General features: G+C 36.6%; 1 protein-coding gene across 1 annotated transcript in view; it reads right to left on the bottom strand.

The window, feature by feature from the left end:
• CDH11 (cadherin 11) overlaps positions 1 to 18,069 on the bottom strand; it is a 43,051-nt gene extending 24,982 nt beyond the window's left edge. Inside the window, exon 1 of the mRNA XM_026058894.1 lies at positions 17,935 to 18,069. The gene's annotated coding sequence lies outside the window, so the exon portion shown is untranslated. The remainder of the gene's footprint in view (positions 1 to 17,934) is intronic.
• Positions 18,070 to 20,229: the final 2,160 nt, after the last annotated feature.

Here is a 20,229-nt window from a genome sequence, read left to right as displayed (position 1 = left end):
GGGCGAGGTGTGCCTGACCCCGTCGCACCTCTGCCGGCTTCCCCCTTCCCAACGCTCACACGCACTGTTGAGAGCTTCCCCGACGCTGCCACAGTAGTAAGCCCTGTGACTCCTATCTTACGAAGAACAGTTAATAGCTCCTTGTTAAATCTTTAGGTAGAATAAATCAACAGAGCTCCACTGAAGTCTGTGAAATGACTCTAATTTAGAACAGCTACAGTCTGATTTTATAAACTACTTCCTTCCTAAAAGGCAAGGTGCACGAGATGCTCTTAAGGTATAATTAAAATAAACTGCATTACAAACCGAAGTGGCATCATTAACAAGAAAGAAGTCCTGTTTCCTAGACAATCTACTCAAAGCCTTTCAAACATTTAAATGTAACTCAGCTGCTGAAAGCTAATGGTTTCCTATTTCTTCAAACAGCCAATACGGAAAAACAGCTAAACAATCTATAAAGCACCTCCTTTTCTCCCATGGACATCACTGAGGGAAAAATACCTCATCATCCTCTAAGCATGGTATAAAGATATGAGAACTGCAATTGCAACAGCTGATTGAAGTGCTGCTCGGTGTCCGTAAATTCTCAGTGTGTAGCAGTTTTATTCAGATGCTGTACAACATTACACATATATTGAACAGTTAGAATCATTTGCTGTTAATGTTTCTATTCTTTTTTTTAAAGTCATGATCTGAGGGACACCTTTAACATTATTGTAATTATTCAAACAATTCTGCACGTAGATTATATTGCTAAACTATAGCAAACTGAATCTCAGGTGGGCATTTGCCCAAATTGCAACATCAAAATTTTTTCATTGTTGTTTAGAATTGCACAGCATATAACTTTGAAATTCTACATTTTCCTTAGAAATCTATGAAAATCTAATCCTTCAATCCCCCACATCCTTAAACTTAATGGATACTAAGGTTTGAACTAAGATGACTTTTTCCCAAAAGGAAGAATTCTGTTAATATATTTTAGCTTCATAATTATGGCAATTTTGGTACCGCATAATAGCTCTGTCAGGGATAGGGGAAAAACAAGAGTTAATCAGCCAGTATCCAAGATCCAGTCACTCACAGAGGCACATGAAAGCAATGAGTCTCTCAAATGCTACCTCTGAAAGTTGATCAATCGGGGTGCACAGCACAGAGAAATGTTAAAATGGCATGGAGTCCACACTTGGGAAAACATAATGCACCATAAGGTGTATACACAAAATATTTGCATGGAAATAGCAGCTCTCCCTAAATAATTGCGAAGACATGCCTTCAGGGCCTTTCTAGCTATGTGGTCTATGTTTTGTGCTTCCATTTTTAACTTATTTTTGACAATGCAAAGCTGCAAGTCTCAATTTTATCACAAGAACAGTCTGATCTACCCTTATATAGCACAATCCATCAATATTCATAATGGAAATATGATATTCAACTCATTAAGAACTCATATATCATAAACCTGAAAAATAATATGACCATGTCTTCAGATTATGGCAAAGAATAGAGCCAGAGTTTGGATTACTCCGAAATGCATAAAATAACTATCCTTCTGCATCCTACCACTGAGAGCCCACAAACCTGCAAAACTCTCAAAAAGTGCAGCACGGCACAGTAGAGAGGTGGTATTAGGATGCTATCCCAACTCTAAGAGGTAAATCTAAAAAGTCAATGTGCTCTACAAAACTTCACACAAAAATTAGAATGACTGTTTATACATGACTAATAGACAAAAATAAAGAGCCAACAAAGATTATTTTAATGACAAGACCAGTTGCGGAAGCTAAGTCTAGCCAATTTTAAATATCTTTCATTATATTTATAGCAAAAAAATTCCAAACATCCATGCTGACTTCCTGTGTGCTATTAAATGACCATATGTCAAATTAGAATAGACTAAACAATTTTTCTGATTTGTCTGGGCTACAACTTCTGGATGATACATTAAAATAGCAATTGTTCTCAGGAATATACTTGGCAGAAAGCAGTCAAGAGCACAGTGCGGCAATATAATGAAGGATGATTATGTTCTGAAATGTTTTGCAAGAATATCAAGTAAATATGGCAAACTCACAATCCAAATGAGATTTTAGCTGTAATTAGAATTAGCTGAAAAGATGAATGATGTCTTTTACTATAACTTTATTGACAGATGAGTAAATGAATAGTTTTTTAATGACAGAATAAATATTGGACCGCATGAGCTGTGGAGTTAAGAACGGGTGCGGCAGGCGCGGAGCCGGGCCGTAAGGACGGAGCAGCTGGCGCAGTCGGCTGTGCCCCTCGCTGGGGGCACCTGTCGCGGGGGCCTCCCTCCACGTTATCGGCATCGCAAAGTGAGCAGGAACCCTGATCTTTGCTCTCGGGCCAGGGCTGTTTTGAGCAGCCTCTCACTTAGGGCTCCTACGCCATGGTTTAACACAATCGGGTAGCTAAGAGACTCTTTCTTCCTTCAAAACTGTAACGGGGGTCATGAAAAATGAGCAGCTCACTTTGAAAGAAGCTAAGAAAGAGATTTCCAGATCAAATAATCAGCCGAGTCCCACTGAGCCCATACTGCTTAATCTTCAGGGCATATCATGAATTTAACTACTTTGGGACTTTTTAAAAAAAGAGATTAAATGAGGGACAAAGAATAGTTACACATGCAAGTGTGCAATTGGTGAATGCATGTATAGCAGTAGGAAGGCAAGAGTCACTGCCATGTATTTTTATTCTTTCTTAGTTTGCCGTATTTACATACCTGATGCCCTTTTCATAAATATTTCAAGACATTCATATAAGTAATAGGAAAACATTTTGAAGGAGGACAGTTCTTGCTGCAGAAAACTACTCAGTCCTACCCAGTTAGTTTCACACATCTTGATAACCTAATACGCGGTTTTAATTTAATTTTTCCCAATTTAACAAAACTTTGTTCTCCCCTTTGACTTATTTCAAGAAAACATTACAAAAAGGTACGAAAATAGCCTGGTTCCTTTTATTTATGAAACAAAAGAAAATAGTCAGAATAACTTAATTCTCTCAATGACTTTTGGCTTTTAAACTACATTACATTATCAGACCAACCTCTTTTTACCATAGAAAAACTAACTGTACAGCATTCTTGTGGGGGGGAAAAAGTCATATCTCATTTTATTTGCATTAAATAATGGTATGCAAAGTATCAGATCTGCTATATGGCATATCTAGTTTGCATGATACACACAGAAAATTCAGTTCTAAAAGCAAGTCCTTCAGTTCTGAAACATGCCATACTCTTTCTTTCCCCGAAGCTGGACAGGATTAGAATCAGGATTATTGTCTTTCTCCGCTGGAACTAGAGTCTTTTCCACAATGTAGCTGCCTACGTGATATGTAGAATTAAGAATGGTGCAATACTGTCATATCATCATTCCCAAGGTCTACTTTAAATGCAACGAGATGAAGTGGAGGATGAGACAATAACAGCTTTTTTTTCTTTTTTTCAACTCTCAGGGCACAGCAGCAGTTGATGGCTTTGTGTATGTCTTTCCATTCAGGAAATCATCCCATCAGGAGATGGATTTTGCTTCCTCAAATGAAGCCCTGTTCCCAGGGCTGCATTTGTTCACGTACCAGCAGAGGTCCACTGCTAAGTGCCCAATCATGGCTCTTAATCCTCACATACTAAATAGGAAAATGAAAAACTACAGGACTCCAAACCCAGCAAACTGACTTTATGAATATGACTAATCCCATGAGACGAGTCACGTACATATACAAGTAACTACTTGGAATCAGGCATTAAAGGCCAATATGCAGTAGTCTAATGTAAAACATTTCACTTAAATGACAAAAGGCCTGATCTCTGATAGAGAAAAAGATTTTCATGCTCTATACGTAACTGGTAAATCCCATTTTTCCAAAAGTGTAATTCTGAAACAGATCACCAACATCTCCCTGTGAGCCCTTCTGAAGTACTGAATCTTCCTTCTTGTTGAACTTCAGTTCAGTTTTCACTGGAGTGAACATTAAATCATCCTAATCTTAATGCAAATTGATATAGTCTCTTGTGTCATTCACAAAACATTATTAGGCTTATGAGACAAAGTATTTTGTCCAGAAAAGGAAATTTTTCATATTTAGAGATATTTGGGGGGAGAAAATCTGTTAGGTATTCCACTTAACAAAGACGACCTCGTACTCCTCCAATTCATGTTGCATTGTCTTGCATGGGAGCATGAGGCCCTTGTAAATGGTTATCATCTAGGCTGCAGTTTTGCAGCAAATTAGGCATTTGTATAATTCTACATGTGGTATGCAAATGCCTAGGGGTTTCTAGGGGGTGTCTAGGGGATATCTAGGGCTATCCTACTGCCCAGGGGTTCTAGGTCATGGCAAGGTTTATTTGTGCTAAATATATAAATAAAATCATTACAGAATAGGGGATTTTCATTTTCAGCTATAAAAGTTACCTTAAAAAATGCTAAATAACTTTTGTAGAATCCTACTCTGAGTTCATTAGGAAAGGAAATCTTAATCCTTTGCATTTTTAAATTATGCTTTATAGCACTGTATTGGATTACTGAGATGTTTAAAGCCAATAATCCCCAGCTGTTCCTAAGAATAGCTTTTGAAATGTAGCCATATTCTTCTGTAACAGCTTTGAGATTCAATATTAGGAAGTCATAGACTAAAACATAAAATGATGGCTCTTTGAAAATAGAAGTCATTTTGCAGCAAAGAGGAGGAAAAATAAGCATCCTGACTAATATGATGTGTTATTTCCTTCAGTATCCACCTCTGAAATCATTTTCACCAGACTTTGGTTTAGTTTGTACTCATTCTAGAAGAGTGAAATTGCCATTTGGTGCACCTCACACAAAGCAGTAGAAAGGTAGGAAGACAACTTAGCACATTATGAACTGAATGACATAGAAATAGGCCTGAGAGAGTGATATTAAAAGACTTGGAAATGAAAAATGTCTGTAAACGGAGTTTCAGTTTACTTGCTGCCCTGGGGAGATCCACTTAAGATAAATGTGACAGAGGCTGTCTTGTTTTTAAGCATAAACTCTACAAGAAAACAACCAGCATAAGAAAGGTAGTCTTATTAAAAAACATGGTGATCGATAGAGTCATCTGAAATAATGACTAAGCCCTTGGAAGAGCTTATTTTAAATAGTAATTGTGTTCTTGCCCATCTCAGCCAAATCGGAATTCTTGTAATTTCCTGTACATTCAAAACCCGCTATAGCTGCAGCCTATGTCCACTCCAGTTTCAATATAGTTTGCTGTTACGTAAGTAAGTGGTTATAGATGACACCTTGAGGAGGAAAATAAATGACAAGTAAAGTCAAGTTACTTCCAGCTACTAAATGCTGTGTTCACACACTAAGCCAATCCTGAATATTTTTTTTTTCTCTTACTAGGAATTTATACTTATGGATGACAAAATCACCCTTGTGCTGTGACTGATGGTCCTTTTGGTTAATGCCAAATATGATATAGAAAGTCAAGTTTAAAGAATGATAATTGAAACTTTACCAAAAATTCATGACTACAGGCAGGCCTATTCAGCCACCAAACCGAACCAAAAAGAATTCCAGCAAATGACCAATTGCTCTTCTGATTTACTGCCTCATGCTGAAGGGTCAACATTCTCCACCCATGCAGAAATCTGAACTGCATCTGTGATATTCTACTTACAGCTTCATTTCTGGAGGCAACTTCAACAGTGCTGTTGAACCCTCAAACCTTTGTAGCATCTCAGTATATAAGAAAATAGTTCATAACCTTGTGTGGCCTTTACATGACCAATACCAAAATATAACTCCGAGTAGCAAGAAAGCTATGAATCAGCTTTCTCTACAGTATATTTTACAGTGCCAAAGCTTTTGGATTCTTCTGGTAAAAGTCCTATTGAGTAGTAAAACCATATATATATCTACAGTGGATATTGCATAGTCTTTGCATACCCCATGCACACACAGAAATGTGTGTGGCAGTTTTCCCTATATATAGAAGTAACTTGAATGTAATTTCCTATATGATTTCACTTTTCCAGAACAATGAAACATTATTTTAAAAAATTATTTTACTTCCAAAAAAAAAAAGATTTATGACAGAGGAAATTATTTCTAGAAAATTTCTGAAAGGAGAATGCAGTGCACAATAGGTTATTCTGCTAAATGTATAATCAATCAATTTCTTCATGTGGTCAAGGCCTCCCTCTACAAAATGTTTTGCCCCTTGGAATATAATTCTACTAGACTACTTAATCCCCTTCAATTTGGTCTCCCTCAAGTAGAAAGTTTCTGATAAAAGATCGCCACTTCAGAGCCACATGCAAGCCCCCTTGAAAAGACAGCAGTTTGTTTAAGTCTAGCAACCATTGTGACTCTCATTTAGAGAGGTTCACATAATTAGATTTTCTGTAACGCTTATCTTTATAAAACTTGACAAGTTAGTGAATTTCTCTCTCTCTCTCTCTCTCTCTCTCTCTCTCTCTCATTCTCAGATACATTTGCTAGGGAAAGAAAGGTGAGGGCTAAAATTCTGCTCAAAGAGCCTCCTCCCTTTCTTGATGTTCCTGGCATTGCAGAGGGAAGAGCTCAGGTCCTTCAGCCCTGCACATGCAAGATTCTTTCTGACTGTTTGCTTAACTGGTCAAGTTTGGTGCATAAAAGCCAGTTTGAGATTTTTATGAATGAACAATTGAATCAATAATTAAATTTTTCACAGGCAGAGACTGTCTGTGAAGAGACTTATTCTGGCTTGATAGCACGAGACAATAACATTGGAATATTCAAATACATCCCTAATGCAATGTCAATAGTCATCATAAAGGAGACCATCACTGTTTGAGTACCTAATGGGAGGCTAAAGGAGAAAGGGCTAAAATTGCAACTTTAAATGTTAGTTACAATCCATTAAATCACAAGATTATAATTCTAACAATATCTGCACAAATATCTTTTGAAATGTCATGTTCTAAGTAGTCATCATGGAATATTTCCACTTAACTTACTTAAAAAAACCCCCACCACCTTCATTAGATGCAACCTTCCCTTCCGCTTCCTGGGCAGCCTGACCTGCTCTGAGCACAGATCAGAGGAGCTGTCTGTGCTTTCAGTGTTACATGTGATTAGATCCAAAACTGTAAGGGCTAAAACATAATTCCCAATATTATGCTACTAAAAAAAAATGCAACAAGAGCATCAGGTGCTGAGCGTATAAACAGTACAAAACAGACAGGCTTGCCAACTTGCAATTAAAATGTGTTTTTCATGTGAGTGGTACATTTCCAGAAAAGGGCAAATAATTCAATATATTTTGCATGGACATAATTCATTCCAAGTTAGACCTGTTTATTATATATTTCTTACTGACCACATGAAACAATATCGTATCCCAGAGATTATGGCCTGACACCACTTCCGATCTGTAGTTACAGATGATTTTGACAAAACATTTCTATTTTTCTGATAGAAACCATTAACATAAGTTTTGAGGCATCAACTTGCTACAGTTGGAATGATGCTCTGGCCCTAAGATACAAAGCAGAAGAGGCAAATTTTAAATACTTTGAACCTATTGCTGTTCTTGCACAAAAGCTGTAATTTTAGAAAGAACTGTCCCATAATGGCATACACGTGAAATTGTCAAAAATGTGCATTTCTTTAATTAGATTAGTGTTATTCATGGCTGAAACTATAAATCAAATATGATATATTTCTGAAAGTTCATTATATGTTTTGGAGATATGAGCTCTAGCTTTTGCCATAATTTCACTCATGTCAAAGGCTAGTCTTCACCTTAATGGTGCAATAATCGGGAACCATGGCATATATCTGCACCCTCGATCATTTATACCAATGTCTTTTTTAACCATCAGGACAGTATAAAACTATTTGACTGTGAATGAATATGTGAATGAATGGCCACTCTGGTAAAGCTTTAGCTTCCAAATCAACAAGAGAGAGTTTTCTCTCTAATGGAGACCAGTGAAGTGTTACTTAAAAACAAGCTTGTGCAAGAAGAAGAAAACAATCTGACACTTGGCATAACTGCTGGGTCAAGAACACTATGATTTTTGGATAGAATGACCTTAATATGAGGCAAGTACAGGGGAAAGAATTTATATTCATAGAATAAAAATGGAGGCCAATAATAATAATAATAATAATAATAAAAAGAATTAACTTGTATGCATATATAAAAAGAAGAATGAAACTTCATTTATAAGAATGAGATCAGGCAACTTTTTCACATAAAATATACTCTACTAAAGTTCAGCATATTTTCTACCAAAATGTTCTTTTCAAAAAGTTGCTGAGATGATAGTGCTATTTCAATCCAACCAATTTCCTTTTTACTAAAAAGTCTTCCATAATGGTAATTAAATAAATTGCTCTTGGAGTAATTATGTTTTTTTCTGGAAAAGAACTATTAGGGTGAAGAGATATGAGAGAGTCTGTCACCAAACAAAATCTTTCTGAATACATTTGTGCTTGTTACATTTATTGGAAGAAGGATGGAGCACGTATAAAGGTTGGACCTTTTTAGTTTTTTTAAAGGAAATTTCTACCTGACAGTTGAAATAGGAAACAAACTAAAATGACTGCTGACAGTCTTGGGAATGCAGAGAGAAAGACAATGGAAGCTGTGAGTCAATAGAAAGCTTTTAAAGACCACATGTGTTAAGCCCTAGAGAGCTAGTGTGAACTAGAAGTCCAAATTACGTTAGAGGCAAGTGAGTGGTGGACAAGATGAAGACGAGTGAAAGCCTAAGACTAATGGGTAAGTGCATTGCATAAAAAGACATTCTGCGTGCAAGTACACATACATCATGTTTCTAAGAGCATGAGGCTTTGGAGATCCGTGTACCGTAGCTCTATTAAGGAGCATGGCAATTCATCAAACACCTCTAACCTCTATGAATTGTATCATCCTAGAGCGAAATGAGATGCTTTTACAGTTCTTGGGCTGACCCACAAGTAATTTCTTAATAGGTAACTATGTTTCATCCATACTTCTCCTCCTGCTTACAAGTCAGGCTAAAATGGTTTGTTGCAATGTGTCAAGTATACCATGAACTTAATTATGTTTTTCCTCAGGTTTTTAAACTTGGTTAAAGATTCTCCTATTATTTGTGGAAACCGACCATATATGTGCTATGAAACCTGTGGCACAACCCTCCGCACCTTGTTCTCTGGGCTGGTCTAGTATCTCAGACTTCACAGGACTTTAATGCAATATTGATGCTTGCTGGTTTTGCTCACATTACAGAGAACCTGGAGTTTTTCCTCCTGTAAAAGCTGATGCAAAACTTCAGTGGGTATTGGCTTTTCTGTGTGTATAATGCTGAACACTCCCATTTTCCTTTTTGCTTTAAATCCCTTTGGTAAATAGTATGAGGATAATCTCAGAGGCTAAAGATTAAACAGTATGGATTAGTATTTGAATTTCTTTATGGTGTCTTTACAATATCACATCCAAGGATAACGATACAGTCCCCTTCTAGATGCTAACCCTGTACTTCTTTGCCACTCAGAAGATGAAAAGACAGTGTTTTGAGCTCAGAAACTCACAAGAGTGAGGAAAAAGAAAAAAAGAATGATTTGGTACTATTTGTCCTTCACCTACGATCACAAAATAGCTTCCTGGAAATCCAATGGTCAGAGAGAATAAAGCACAAGCCAGGAACCAGCTGGAGAAACTGGATCTGGGGATTCATCCAAGAACTGGGAACATCTTTCTGAACAGACAGCCGTATCTCTTGTTTAAATGGAATGGCTGTCAGGGTAAGCATTGCCTTAAAAAATGCAATGTGATTTTTTCAAACTCTTTGCGCATATTTTGTGGACCCCTTCAGGCTTAAGCTTCTGTGAGTGAGCTTAGCATTGGAGTCAAAGAATGATAAATGTATAAGCAATAAGAACTCATTTTGTATGTCATGTGCGGGCATATATGCTGTATTATGCTACCTGTAAACACTACTGTAACTAAACCCAACTGTAACACACCAACACAAATGATTATATAAGAATGAGACAGCAAATACAAATGTTTACTAAATGCCTATCTATTAATGGGGTTTAATTAAATAGATTAAAGATATTTCCATGTGTAAGCAACACAAACGCTTTAAATTTTCAGAGCCTTGTAACCCAGTAAATCTGGTGTTGTTATTGCTTACAACAGGCCAAAGGCTTTGCGTTAAGCTAACAACACGGGCCTCAGGACCTGTCAGGCTTTGTCTGGACTTCTTTCCACCTGCCTGGGGCTTGGTTTTATTTAGCTTGTTAGGCTGTAACAGGTTATCTAAGGACCAGATGACTATTGTCTAATTTGTTTTGGCTTTTTGCTTAGCTTTGTATGACTTTGTGATGTAATACTGGTTATTATATATATATTCGTTACGAATAGATGGCAATAACAAGTAGTTATTCTGTGTAGAATGAACTATCTATGACCCTAGAATAAAATGCAGCAGAGGGTAGTACGGGCATGTGGATGACATGAGAAGCTTTGAAAGTCCAGGTACAAGATGACACTGGAGGCCCCACAGCCAATGGTCATTTCCTGGCCATCAGAAGAATGCAACTTTTGAAGCTGCTCCAAACCAATTTTAGGAATAACAAAGAGAACAATGGGCAAACTATTCAATATATGTAAAAACACACCTTATATAGTAAAATCAGATGTAATGCGGAACTGAAGAGCAGTGAAGACAGAGCAAGGTGCAGAGTGTGTTAACAAACATACAGAAATGGCTCCAGGTGGATTCTAGGAGGAGGAGGAAGAAACCATCATCGTCATCGTGCTCCTCTGGGGATGCCAATGCCTTGGGTCCCCCACCGAAGACATCATCCAGAGAGATGCAGCGGAGGAGCAGAACCCCACGGAAAGGGTAGATACTAGAAAGTTTGTGTGCAACAGTTTTAGCCATATATCATATGCACCATATAACTGGACTAACAGTTCTTTGGTTAGACTGCTAAGGTTTTAACTAGACTAATAATAAATTCTTGGCTTTGCATATAAGTTTTTTTCCTTTGGCCTAAATAAAGTGCAGTGTAATAAACTGATTCAAGCAATTTAGTCTGTAACTTGGAGGCAACAAGCTGGTAACAGCTCACAGGCAAAGCAGTTCAGCAGGACAAAGGATGATACTGTCAGCCATATGTGAGCTCACTTACATTAATGAAAATGAAGTCTGCACTGGAAGGAATTAACAGGGGGTGAGGAAGAGGAGTTTAACCTGGATAATGAGGGCCAAGAGAGCACCATTCTCTGTTTAGGAGAGTTGTTTTGTGACAGTTTTTAAAAAGCCATTAGCATACTATTCTTTACTGAGAAGTTTTTCCATTTAAATATTTAACTCATCTTTATATTTCTTATCTGAAAGCACTTTTTAAGCAAATCAAATTGCTACAGATCTACAAGGGAAAAAAAAAAGGGTCATTCCATTTTACGCTAGGTTTCTTGAATACACAAGTATTGTATTATTTTGTTTATCCTGCAAGAATGCAGCGAAGTAGCAGTAAGCACCGGGTCACTAGCTTTACTGTGAAGTAGCACAACACAGTCTTTGTTGAGCTTTCCTTGGAGTGACTCATTGTAATTCATTGAAAGACTCTTCGCTGTGATGGTGTTGTTCTTTCCTGTGTCTCGTGTAGGGCAGAGAGGGAGAGAAGACAGAAGTGGTACCTTTTAACATGTACAGTAGTGAAGTTTGCAGTTAGTATCCAAACACTTGAAATAGAGATAGTTTCCAATCTTGAAATGAACAACTCATTAGTGAGTCCTACATGTTTGTACAAATCCATTCACTTCAAAAACGAAGTGCTCTTCTTGCCAACATACTGCAATTCACACATGTTGCCTGCAGTGAAAGTATGAAAATAACTCCGGAGGTCTAAGGAGAGGCTTTTGGTTGGTTGGTTGCTTTTGCTTCAGTACAGCCGCATTTCACAAAATATAGCTTATAGCATGAAACTACGCCAAGATAGCTTGGAGGCCTTTCAGAGCGACCAGACTTTCAACGTTACATAATCTGTTTTTCTTTTTGGGGGGAGAGAAGGGAGGATGAGAAGCCAAACAATACCCAAGATTCTCTGGTAATATTAGGTACAAAACTGTAAAAGTACAGTTTTTCTGGGATCAGACCCCAGAATCATCACCCTTTGGTATTTTAGGCTGTTGTTTGTAAGAGGAGATTGTGTTCATAAACAGAACCAGAGAATACCCAAGAGGCTCAGTCCTGTATTTCATTTCCAAACATTATATTGGCTCACACTTCCTATGTTCTGGCCTCTCCTCTTATCCACTGAATTCATTAGAAGGTTTTGGCTACTGGCCAAAAGAAACAGTTAATGCATCGCAGAGCCTATATTGTTTGAAACATCTTTTGAGACAAGAATTTATAGCACTGCTATAATAAAACTCAGATTTCAGCATTAAAGTATGAGTCTGTGTACTTGCCACGCATACCAGTATTATACAGAAAAAGTGAACCATGAAACTCTGAGGAAATTAGGAAAATATGTAGCAACATCTAGAAAGATGCCATTAGGACTTGGTTATACCTTTAAGAACAACCTTAAGCAAGAGATAAATCACATACAATGTTGCACAGGGATCTGCAATGGACCTAAGAGAAAGACTGTTGAATCACAAATCCTTTGTCCTTGCTTTGCACTGAAGGATAGTAGTCTTAGACTGATCTAGAGCACTTACTACCTTAGCCAAGAAAAGACAGGATTGAGTCCGGACTCGGCCCTCACTTTGCCCCCTCCATGCCTCTGCCAGTCTCTCAGAAGGTTAATTTTTTCTCTGATGTAGCTCTGTTTAGGGTACTTTATTCTATTCTTTTTTATATTATGCTTGTTATTATGCATTCAAAGTATAATGAAATATGTGCTTTCCATCCCAAAGAGTACATATCAATCTTCTGTAGGAATTACAAAATATTACTTTTATGGACAAGAAAGAGTACAGCTTTTTCCTGTAAAGGAGTAGAAGTATAGACTTTGCCTAAAACCCTGGAAGAAACCTTCATTTACGAGACAGGGGAATCATTTTTATTCTACTACATGAATTCAGTGGGCTGCCACAGGCCAGTTATAATCTGTTATTGTTTCCCTGCAACCTTGTACTATTAATTTTTCTTTTTAATGAACTGTCCAGTCTAGTTTAGCTATGGGAACCATGATGGAGCTGCAATATAAATGGTTTATGTCATGCCTTTGTCAAAAGGCTTTCCCCTACAGCACCAGAATATAACTGAAAAGCCATTTTAAAATAAAGTAACTGAATGATTGCAAATGCAGGTTGTCAGGAATAAAGTGGGAAAATCCTATGCATTATATTAGATTTTACCAGTCACAACTAGTGTGACTTTATTAGTGTTTATACAGATTAGTAAAGCTACATAAATCACATATGTTTGCATGATTTTATTAGCATGTATTCCTGAAAGATAGTGAGTATATTTTTAAGAAGTTGTTCTTCAACTGTGACTAACCACGCAGTAATTGTTTTGGTTAAATGTCTCGGATGAATTAAATACAGTAAATGTTTTCTTTTATAGCATACAGAATAAGTGCATGTTTGAGAGAGCAAATTAACTTCTGAGTAGAATTAAAGACAGTTTTTGTTGTATATGAAACCCTGAAGGGCTGAGTACCCAGTAGTCTTTTTATATGTACTACATATGCAAGAATGTATCTGCACTATATATGCAAGAATAACACTTTTAATTTAGTTTTTTCTTACGTTTATTTTTTCTAGCCCTGGATGCATGTGCTTGTTCTTGGAGGCATTATAGTGAATGTTTTTAACTAGATAATTGCATTATTATTATTATTATTATTATTATTTTTATTACTATTACTATGAAAGCCCAAAGAGAGCTACTATAAAGAATACTTACTATAGTTAAGGCTGACATCACTTTTCTCAATATTTTATGCAATAATTTCATTTCATTGGTAGTTCAAAAATTTCCATCAAAATTGTTTCTGAAAGACTTGATTTTTGGTTCACACTTCTCACCTTTAAAATAACTAGTGAAACTTCATCAGAAACATTAGACATACGTGTTCACTAGAACACATATTTCACAATTAAAACCAACTTTTTTTACTTTGTTCTGATTCTCAAGGTCTTGGATTTGGGGTTTTTTTTTTAGTCAATGTACCAATCTTTCCATGTCTTTTTTTCCTCTTATGGCCAGTCTGCTCATTTTGTGCCGTGCAGTCTCTACTTTTGCTTAGCAACTCTCATGCCTTGTGGGAAGCTCAGGAGCTTCTCGTGGCACAGCCCAGCCATGGCTTTCCAGCCTACTGGCCAGAGCATATTGCAGCCCAGGTACAGTCCCCAAAAGGCTGGGAAAACACAGAAATGACTATTTGATGAACCAGTTGTTTCAGCACTTGAGCTGAAATCAACTTTGGGTCAATAAGATCTGAATTTCAATTCAGTTCCAAATTGGTTGTTCCGAATAACAAATTACACATTTCAACAAAATCAATATTCTTTCAATCAGATTCTTTCAATTCCCAGAAATAATTTTCTATTAAAAAGCTGATAGGAAAATTTAAAACATCCATATTATGAGGTATTGAGATTATAAGATCTAGTGCAGCATGAACATATTTTTCCCACTTACTGTCTTATAGAAGTCTAGTTGATTTATAAGAAAATAATGATTCTTCTTTGGTTTGAACAGGATATATGTCTTATAGCTATTCTAACAATATTTCCAGTGGTGTTTTAGCTCAACCAATTCTCAATGTTCAAGCAATGATGAGAACCAGCACCAACAAAGCCAAGGTAGCAAATTCATACTCCAGCTTATGAAACTGAGTATGTGCAATGAGACTGACATAAGCAAATTGTTCTTAACATTTCACCCATGGATTTGATGCACTTTGCAGTGTCATTCCACTAAAGTCAAAGAGGTTGTACTCATGTATGAGTCTCTTTCATTTAGACTACTAATATTCACCTACAATGTACACAATAAGCAAATGCCTCAGAAATACTGTTTATTTATGCAATTAAGGTTTCTCTTCAGGTACTGAATATAGAAAACTAAATTCTGACAGCTTGTTTCCTTTGGTGTACAAATTTAAACTAGAGGTACAAGCTTGGGTGTGTCTTTTCCCCATTTACAATTTTTTGCTACACAGAATATCAAACTCTCTTCTACCTCACTGTGGAAAAGCTGTGGGTTGAAGTTGAAAATTCAAAAATTCTGGTCTTAAAACCTATATAAATGACTACATGTACAGAAATGAAGTGAGATGTGTAAAATAGGTCAAAGCAGGTACCTGAAAATTTAACTCTGTTCGGCTATGAAGGCCTCATTACATGTGCTAGCATTGTAATAAGACAGGGTGATTCTAAGTAACTGAAAATTAAGTTTCTCTTCACATGGCATTTGTGCAGAAACAAAGCTATATGACGATTTCCTTGCATGATCTACTTTGTATGCCAGTAACAGCATGTTTTTCCTGTTCCAATGTAAGTTTACTATGTGAGAATTAAAAACAAATTATAAAAAGGATGTTATACCTGAATGAGGCAATTTATACATCTTACAAGCCTGAATTTATCTATCCAATAAGGGAAACCAAGTTTCTCAGCCCTATTTGGTCTTTAATTATGCCAGCATTCCCTATTTGAGGTCCCATGGGTTGACCCTTTATTCATATATAATGCTTTTAAAAGTAATGTATCTGAAAAGAAACTTATCAGTTGTGCCTCCTGTCACTCCCTTTAGAATTTAGGTATATATATTCCATCAAACATAAATATTCCAATAAACATAAGGAGGAAATCTCTCATCAGGATACAGCTACTTAATGAAATTCTAGCCATCTTTAGTTCAAATGAGTAGCCTAGCCCATGTTATAGCTCCAAATAAGCCCAGTAGTGCCTTTCTCTCTGCACTGTTGTTCTTTGTTCCATTAACAATAGTTAAACATGAATATTTACCTTGTCAACTGTTTGATTATGTAGATACTATAACAGGAAATTTGCATTCCTGAACAGGCACAGCTGGAAACAATTTAAGAGAAAAAAAATCCTTCAAAAGAAGAGAAGAGAATTTAAGAAGCATATGGATGCCCAGGTTTACATGATAATCAACAAAAGCAGTGCTTGTTCCTCCTCTTTGCAAGGAGGCACTTCACATCCCAACCAGAGTGAACACCCTACAGTCACTCTGCGGGAAGCTTTCTTTCAAAAATGATTTCCTCTAACTCTGAAATGTAAAAGAGTCTATAAAAATAGACCTGACAGCTCCTAAAATTAGACATGAAGAAAGCTTGAGTAGGGACCTGGTTTGTTAGATTCACTTATCTCATGAGAGTGGTGAATTTTCAAGTTTTCCTTGAAGGCTATACCTTACAGTCCTTTAATTTGTTAAAATTGGAAGTGTAGCTCCAAAGTCAAGAACCAGAAGAGTAGAACTAGGCCTGAACTAAACCATGAAGAGAGATACAAGAATGAGTGCCAGAACAGGCAAAGTAAAACAGACGCAACAATAGTTACATAACTGTGCATGGAAGGGACACTCAGTCAAAGAGAAGACATAACTAATTTAACTTTTCCTGTGTCTTTTTGAAACCTACATAGGAACTTGATACCCAGTCAGGAAGTCTTCCATCAACCCAAACTTCCTTTAACCTCATTCACTGCTGACAAGCTGTGTCTGAACAAGAACTGAGCACTGCCTGCAAAATTTGGCCCTTGAGTTGAGTGAATGATGGAATAAGAATCTCACATGCTGAGCTAGAGCTCTTTGCAGCTAAGAAGCAAAGGAGCTTGCAAGATATCCCAACTTTCTAAACAGAGTGCTGTTGGTTTCACTGTCAAATACACTATGCTGGAGCCTGATACTCATCGCTGCAGTCTACCTGTATAGCTGGTGGCAAGGATGTTGTGGTACACAGCCCGTTTGGCTGCCAGAAATAGGATTATCATTCAAGGACATTTCCACAGAAGTGAAGCATCTGTCAAGCAGGACTTGAATGCACAGAATGCAAAACCTGTGAATGAGTCAGCTAGACAAAGAGCTTTAATATCCTGGCTTTGTACTCTTTATCTTAGAAAATTCAGATGAGATCATGCATTTGACTCTGTAAAGATGACAGTATTTACATATCTATTATTATCTATTACATTTAATCTGTTTCCCTGTTAATTTTAGAAAAGCAAGGATACTTCTATAGATGGCAAATTCTCACCTCTGAGGAATCACTGGTTTCAGTAATAGCACAATAGAAAGTCAAAGAGGATATGAAAAATTAAAGGCTATCGCAGCAGCATATATAGCCTTTTCAGGTTTAGGGTTTCCAGTAGTGCCCTATTTCCACACCTTCTGCAGCTGCCTTCTCTGAAGCCTAAAAGTCACCACTAAACTCATTTTCTAACACCAGTCTGAGCATTCTTTGAAGCTCTGTGGTTACACAAAACATTGTTGGTGAGATAAAACAAATTTGGAATTAATAACTCATTCGCATAGGCTTAGAATAAGAAAAGTATGAATCTTTTTGACCGATAAAATAAAGTTACAAGCCTACCTATTAGAAAGTTTCTTGCATTCCTCCTCATAAATGCTACATTTCTGAGTTTTCAAGGGGTTCTCTGATGTTTTAAACAAGACATTAAATGAGTGTGATCGAAAAAATGCAGCTTCTCAAACCACGCTTTCTAGGCATAGCAGAATGGCCAGGGTCCTACAGCATCAGCTCCCCTGAGCGACAATTAAGACCGATGGATACACTCTACGAAACTGGATGAGAAAAACTGGCTTATAGAGCACATCAAGCATGGGATTACTTACTGCAGAAACTTCCTTATATTGTACATATATCAGAGACAGCGCAGAAACAAGAGACTAGCTATACGTATCTGACTTATCGCTCAGAAGATCATATTGTCAGATGTACTACTCACCTTCACCCACTGGAAACTTGTTGCCAACTTACGTAGCATATTCCACACATCTGAAACGCCACTTAACGAGACTACGATGACAATGCAGATGTAAGTTTTCTGCTGCCACTTATCCAGTACTTCAGCTCTGGCTGCAAAGAATGAAAAAGTTCCTTTGAAATCCAATGAAACTTTGGTACCATAATAAAAGAAAATTAAAGTCTAGCCTATAAACTATCCCAGTAGCCCAAAGAGAGTTTAAAGACTAGCAATTAAAGAGTATGTATACGCCAAGGACAGAGTTAATAAGTAGCTTTTTCCTTAACAGACTTACAAGAATGTTCCCATAACTAAAATGCTGGAGGCCATATCAATATTCCTTCACATCTTTTTCGTTACCTCCTGAATAAACAAAGTTCTATGGAAAAATCTGTTCTGGGAATATTATCCAATACAAGACATACTGTAGGGAAAAAAGTAACAGCTGCAGATATCATTAGCCAATAAGATGTGCTTTGAACATTTCCAAGTGCTCTAAAGGCATATTAGAAAATTAGTATTGTTATCATTATGATGGAGAAGGGAAAAGATTATTTTAGTAAGTGGAACTACCACTGTAGTAGGGAAAATATATCTAGGATAAGACATTTGAAGGAAAAAAAAGAGGCAAGAGGTGCCTCTGCCTATAAGAAGTCCATTTATAGTTGTTTCATAAAATGGGGTAGTGAGTAGAGACATTCTGTATAAATGACACTGAAACAAAATGAAATGTATTGAATTGCTCCGTATGAGGTGAAGAGAATCCTTTACCTTTCTTGCATTTAAATTAAGCAATTAAGAATGCTCTCTATCTGTATGTTGCCATAAAAGTAACAAATACGTAGTTAACATGATTGAAAGCAAAAGAAGTACTGTTATGTACTGATGTAGACACTGTATTTCTGATACTCCCTTGATATCTTGATATACTCTTATATGGCTACTAAGTGAATGCTCCTAGGAAATCAGGCTAGATTACCTAGATCTTTCAAGTATACTAATTGAGAATTTCTAAGAAAAGCTACTGCAAAATAGCCTCTATAATTTGGGTTGATACTATTTAAAATAAGTTTACGTACATCCAAATCAGTAATTTTTTGCAATATCTTACTGTTAAAGATGCCTCAGCTATACCAATCCTCCATTTTATGCTCACTTTACACTGCCATTAAAGCAAACAAATTTTACTGGCAAAAAGTTGTTCAGCAGCACACAGCAAATTCGAAAGTTGCTGGTAAAAGCGTTCAGGAGAAATAAATAGACATTGCCGGAATCTTACATGCAATATTACATAAAGACTTATTTCACACTAACTCCCTCAAAGGAAGATATAAAACCATGTGGTTTCTACAGCCAATTCTAACTGCAGATATATTGATTGACTCATTTTAAAAAAATTTGTGATGTATGTTCAATAAACACACATTCCTGGAAAGTGAGTTTTGCTAAAATAAGCTCTATGAAGTGCAGTACGCTCTATGTGATGACAGAGAAGTTAATATACAAAGCAGTTGGTTTATTAAATATGCTGCACATACAAGATATTTATGCAATTTACTATGAAGTACACACGGCATTTTAAAATATGCTAATTTGCAAGCAAATTCTGCTTTTCTTTTCATAGAGGATCTTTTTGAATTAATTCCCAACTCATTTGAATGAATAAGAACGACAGAAACTGAATAAACTTTCTCATTTTGATAATTAGCTCAAGTGACGTCAAGATCTTTACAGATGAATTTGCAGCTCAATTTCCTTTTTGCTCAAGACATTTGAAGTTGCTTAGGTTCATATTTATCAAAATATGCTCTTACATATCCCCATGGTCTAATTTTTTCAAGATCTGCTTTTGATTTTCGGAGTTGCAAATATAGCTGGTAATAGATATTACCAGTCTTCAGCCTGACCTGCTACACTATTCAAGCCTTTTTTCTGTATATGAACCTGAGCACCAGTCAGTGAAGTGCCTACATACCTAATAATTAACTGTCAAATAAGGGCTCCATTTGCCAGTTACACAGCATTTAAACAGCCATCAGAAGTTACAAATCAATATTTTTGATAGTACTGATCATTATTTTAAGCAAATAAATCTTCATATTAACATCAGGGAAGGAGAGAGAAACTCCTCCAGATATGAACTTTCATGACAAACATTATTTAAGACTGCTGAATGAATTCATTGTTAATATAAATAGCATGGGGTATAGCTTAACTGATAAATTTTGATATATAGGTAACAGGTATTACCTACTTTATTGTACATTACATTGTTTA

This window comes from Apteryx rowi, unplaced genomic scaffold, assembly GCF_003343035.1.
Source record: "Apteryx rowi isolate R43461 unplaced genomic scaffold, aptRow1 scaffold_1, whole genome shotgun sequence".
NCBI classification, from domain to species: Eukaryota; Metazoa; Chordata; class Aves; order Apterygiformes; family Apterygidae; genus Apteryx; species Apteryx rowi.
The sequence above is the reverse complement of the archived record's forward strand: the minus strand, read 5'-3'. Positions and strand labels throughout refer to the sequence as shown.